Below are 6,214 nucleotides of genomic sequence, written 5' to 3'. Positions count from 1 at the left end.
AGTCAGTTTCCGGTAGACATCCCTGAAAACCGGAAGTGAACGGTTAATTTCCGCAGTCATATAGTTATTAAATTATACAATACATTCATAATTTAATAACTTTACGACAATACTTATTAACATTATTATATTATTTGCTATTCACAAATCGCAAGATAAACATAGTTGCTTACAATTATTTTTATCATTGTAATCATTGTAAAAAAAATGTCGTACCACAATTTAAATTTCTTTTGATCGTAATGTTTGTGTGAAATATGCAACTTTCTAGTATAGTTTTAGTTTATTATACATTTGTTTGACAATTTTATTTTATTATATATTAAACGTTTGTATTGAGAAGATCCGGCGAGACACTCAGTGGACTGTGTCTGTGGGTTAATTTACTCGTCGAACCCTTCGTCGCAAACGACGGGTGCTTGGGATACCTAAAAGCACTGTTAGTGGATCGGGAGGATCCGAGATGACGTGTTTTGGGCGACGTCAACTGTTTACCATGAGAGGGTTCTCGTGTCGCGCCGCTTTATTGAAATGGCGCATTGATGCCGACTGTAGATACTTACTGATCGACTCTAGGTCCAATGTGTAGCATAGAAACCTCTGTACTTTGTCAAAAATAATGTATATTTCTATTACGTACTTATTTCTATTACTAGTGTTTGAATTTTAGCATAGCGTTCAGGCTAATTAATTAAGATATCAGTCAATTCTAATCGTGCTTTAAGGCGGCTAATAATTATTTGTTTTATTTAGGTTATAAATTTTAAAGTTGGACGCAGCCGTTAAATTTATTTAATTATAAAACAAAGCTCTAAATAAACAATGATTGTTTTATAACACTTCTTAAAATGTAAAAAAAAAATATAAAAATATTGTTAATAATGTGTATAAAAATTTAATATAAGTCTCGTAAGAAGGAATCACATTACTTTTTTATTTTTCAGTACAATTCTCTCTGAAACATATAGTCGTTAATTGATTTTAGAATTGCGTTAATTAAAAAAAACAATTACAAGGCGATAGTCATTACAAAGCAACGTGCGATGCAGCGGTGAAAGTGGGTTGATATGCATTTCTGCGGTTTAGTCTTTAGTTGCACGGCACCTCAATGTCTCTTACGTTATAGTTCTTTTACCTACGACATTGCCGCTTAGTGTACAGAATGTTTTTTTTTCTTTTCTTTACAATTAAATTTTATTTAAAATCAATTAAATTTTACACATAAATAGCCAGTTTTGTGAGACGGCAAATTCATAGGTAAAGACCAATTATATACATAGTTGCAGACAAGGTCAATTCTTGCAAATTGATCTGTGTGATAAATATAAATATCTTACGTTTAAGTGAAATAAAAAAAAAAAACATGATTGATTTTAGAGTAATCTTGATGTTTTGGCCTATGGGTAAATAGATATGATTTAAATTTAATGACACGAAAAAAAAAGTTTTTTAAGTATTCGTCGTAAAAAATACATGTTGGAATTTGAATTTCGATATGAACATACACAATACTATAAACAGTTATTCAACCACAATGGTATATTCATTACATCTGTGCATCGTTTAGAATTCAATTCAATTCATTCGTTTTTCATTCAAGTCTATAATTACGAAATAGAGACTCGACTAAGAAAGAGAGCACTCATATTGTTAATAAAATCAAACGATATTTTTGTATATAGTTATATTCAGGGTACATCGGAATCCGAATAATATAATTTACCTAAATAATAAACAGAAAAAGTTAGTTTTGGTTTTCAGAGCTTTTCTTAGCTCAAAAACGATGTCCCTGGTCATTTTCTTACACAAATATTTTTTTATAATATACAGGTTAGATCTAAGTATTTTCGATATTATTGACACTGTTATGTTAGAACCCACTCTAAAAATAGATATATTGAAAAGCCAACAAATAATAAAGCCTTTTTGTTTCTTATATAAGCCTTTTTTCACTGGCGGTGGGACGTAATTGTAAACCCGCATGGTTAGGTGCCTATTTCTGTTTGTTTCCTGTTTCATGCGATCATGAATTCCAGCTTAAAGGGTGAGACATCCGTTCTTGTATACAACTCAAATATGACTTTTACCTAATTGGCCATGTCATGTAATATACATGGTCTCCGGTAAACACACTGTAACCAAACGGTAACCATGGTAACCAAATAACAAATTATCGGTAGACTCTACCCCATGATCTGTAAGCGGAGTAAAATGTCCCTTCGGAACAAGGTGACACTTTACAAAACTTGCATTAGGCCCGTCATGACTTACGCGAGTGTGGTGTTCGCTCACGCGGCCCGCACACACATAGACACCCTCCAATCTTTACAATCCCGCTTTTGCAGGTTAGCCGTCGGAGCTCCGTGGTTCGTGAGGAACGTTGACCTACACGACGACCTGGGCCTCGAATCTATCCAGAAATACATGAAGTCAGTGTCGGAACGGTACTTCGATAAGGCTATGCGTCATGATAATCGCCTTATCGTAGCCGCCGCTGACTACTCCCCGAATCCTGATCACGCAGGAGCCAGTCACCGTCGACGCCCTAGACACGTCCTTACGGATCCATCAGATCCAATAACCTTTGCATTAGACGCCTTCAGCTCTAACACTAGGAGCAGGCTTAGGGACCTCGGTAACCGTACTCGTCGAACTCGACAAAGAGTTCGCCGTGCAACCTAACCCATGAATCAGCTCGCTGAGTTTCTCGCCGGATCTTCTCAGCGGGTCGCGATTCCGATCCGGTAGTAGATTCATTCGCGAAGCAGCTACTCTTGAGCTGTTAGGTCTCCTTCGGAGGCGCTCGGGTAGCTGTTAGCAAATCCCACCCCTCCTGGCTGAGCCTTTGCTCGCCCACGTGTCCTGGTGAAACTGGAAAGGCCTCCGGGCCACCAGTAATCTTTCAATCATAAAAAAAAAAAAAAAAAAATTATCTTCTCTCCGTAAATCCCGATATTGCGGGCGATCCTTAAGGATTATCGGAAATCCAAACTGCCATCTTCTGTATGGAAGCAACGAAAGCAGCTAACTGATTTTCCTGTATAGTCGTATGCTGAAAGAAAACTCATAAGCTTTTTAGATTCTCCTAGATACATACCTACTACTCATTTAAATTCGTTATTGTCTTTTCTGTTTATCTATACTAATATTATAAAGAGGAAAGATTTGTTTGTTTGTATTGAATAGGCTCCGAAACTACTGTACCGATTTGAAAAATTTTTTCACGGTTTGGAAGCTACACTGTTCCCTAGTGACATAGGCTATAATCTTTTTTGAAAAAATTAGGAATCCTTATTAAAACTCCAATAATGTAACCCAAGATGTACAAAAATTACCTAAAACGTTCTTTACATCGCGTGCGCTGCGAAAACTATTGATGATAGAATAAAATAATGTACTACGACTTTGTAGAACACATTATTGTTTACAAAAAGTGTCGCAACAGCATATATCTAACTATTATAGTTGTGCCGCAATAAGTGTTCTTTTATTTAAAAAAATAAAACAACGTCAAATATCGTTGAAATTTTTGTTAAAGACCCGAGCGGACCCGGAGCGGGCCGCTTGTAATTCAATATAGGAAGAATGTATTTTCCGATGACGCAAATTTATGTATAAGTAAAAAGCAAATATCTGAATTCTTTTATTATTTATGTACACACTCTCTTAGGAAACGCTTTCTATTTGTCTACAACGTTTGTTTGACAAAGTGTTTTCGTACAAGTCTAGAGAAATTTTTGTTAGAAATTTTTGTTCGACAAATAACGTTCTAAGCTTCTCGACTGGAACTCAAAATATTCCGTATATAAATTAAGTCTTAGGCTATAGAAATTAAAGTCGAAGTTAGGTTTGTGCGATTTAAATGTTTTATGACGTAGACTGATGTCTCGATTGTCGAGCATTTGATTTATTGAGATGACGTCGAGGCGTCTCTTAATCTTATTTATTCGCAATTCGACTTTGTGGCAAGTAATAGTTTTTGCCAGTAAAACAGGTTTAGTCGTGAAGTTAGCCCGGTCTTAACTGTTCTTAGTTATTGCCTCAATTAAGACATAGCTAATTAATTTAGGTACAATAGTTTATTTCAAAGACGCATACGAACGGACGTGTTTACGAAAAGTCACTTGAATTCTGCCGCACAATTTGTGGCAAAAAAGGAAAAAATCATGTACTTTTGTTACGATTAAATCTAAAACCCCTGAAAATAATTTAGCCGTGCGTGAAACATGTGAAGTCGTCGTGGCCTAAAAGATAACACGCCCGCTGTATTCGTGTCAAGCGATGCAATTGTAGCGGTGATCGAATCCCGCAGACAGGAACCAATTTTTCTAAAGAAATACGTACTTAGCAATTTTTTATGATTTACTTCTACGGTGAAGGAATAACATTGTGTAAAAAAATATGTTATCCGAAAAATTATAATTTGGTGGTGGATGTGAGTCAGCACAGGTAGATACCATCACCCTACTTATTTCTGCCGTCAAACAAACGGAGACCATAGAACCCATGTTTCAAGGTAGGCGGCGACACTTACGTTGTAAATGTCCATGGGGTCGAGTAACCCCTTAACACCGGGTGATCCCTGAGCTCGTCCACCCATATAAGCAATAAAAAGACATGCCCTTTTATACGTTCTAGTATTTGCTGAGTGATTGAGATGCGATCATAATAGTATTTAGTATTTTTAGTATTTATTCCACTTAATTAATTCCACTTTTTTTTTGTTATCGAGCATTGAAAATAAACTAACTCGAGGTCACGGCCCACTTGATGTTAAATAGTTATCGGATTCCATAGACATCAACCACGTAAATGCACTTTGAGATATGTGTTCTTAATCTCAGTTTTATAATACATCGGCCTACCCTTCAAACGGAAGGGCTTTACGAGTTCAAGGCGGAAATAGACGGGGTGATAGTACCTGCCTGTGCCCACAAGACGCTCTACAACCAGTAAAAAAGTAGAGCCCATATAAATAACCACGCAATATAATATGAGATTTAAGTCACATTTGTAGTTTAAAGATTGTAGCTTAAAGAAAGTGATTGTAGTTTAAAGGTGATACTTACCAGTACAGGCTCAGGAATCGATATGCAATAAGTTAAAGGTTGATTAGTACACAAAGTGCTCTGTCGGTTTGGAGTACCCCTAGAAATACACAGAGACCAAGAAAGGAATTTCGAGTCGCAAATATGTCAAGAGACTTGCAGAGTCCTGAGTATTCACAAAACTAGAACCACGTTTTATCACCCGCAATCTGATGGTGGAACGCTTTAATCAAACATTGGAGAAATATCTAGAACATTACTGCTGCGAACCAGTCGATGGAGTGTAGAGCATTCTGGTTTTACGAGGGGATCATTACTATAATATACCACAACGAAACTTCTATTAACTTATATACCTACAGAAAGAACCGTAAATGTTTGATATCAATGCAATGTTGGGTAAACTTTAAATTTTATAAGCCTGCATCAGAACACCCCTGCTTAATTAGCCAAGAAGGTTATGCTCGGGTAGTAATGAATACCCTAGGGACCGCTAAGCGATTTCCCCCTTCCCAACCCCCCTGCCCAAGCCCCTACCACACGCCCCTGTGAGTTGACTTTCATTTTTCCTTATATTTTAATACAATAAATATATATATCCACTAAGTTTACTATTTTTTTTCTACACGACAAACGCAAAAGGTTTCTTGGTTATTTTATTTCGAGTTTTACAAAACAACCGTTTTTATTATCACCTTCTTATTTATACCAATGTAATAACAGGTTTTTGAGTATTTTTGTCGATCTGAGTGCTGCTTTTATAAAACGTGGTGACGTGATGATTGTTTGTTATTTGTAATAATAATCTTTTTACTAATGATATTTATAATGGTGGATGCATGGTGAGAGAGCGCTTTGGCTTGCCCATCTAAGAATTCGATTAACAGAGATATTTTAAGACGTTGAAAGAATCAGATCAGATCAGAAGTATTGCGTTAGTGCAAAAGTTCAATAGCATCCCTAAATATCTGCGCAATAAACCTACCCGATCCTGTAGACCGAATGTAAAAAGTCGACATCGCCCAAAACGCGTAATTATGGATCCTCCCGATCCATTAACGGTGCTTTTAGGTATTACAAGCACCGGTCTCCGTCCTCGTCGAACCCGTCACTTGCGACGATGGGCTCGACGAGCGAATTAACCCACAGACTGCCCACTGAGTTTC

Source organism: Bombyx mori, chromosome 9, assembly GCF_030269925.1.
Source record: "Bombyx mori chromosome 9, ASM3026992v2".
Lineage (NCBI taxonomy): Eukaryota > Metazoa > Arthropoda > Insecta > Lepidoptera > Bombycidae > Bombyx > Bombyx mori.
This window is presented reverse-complemented; position numbering follows the sequence as displayed.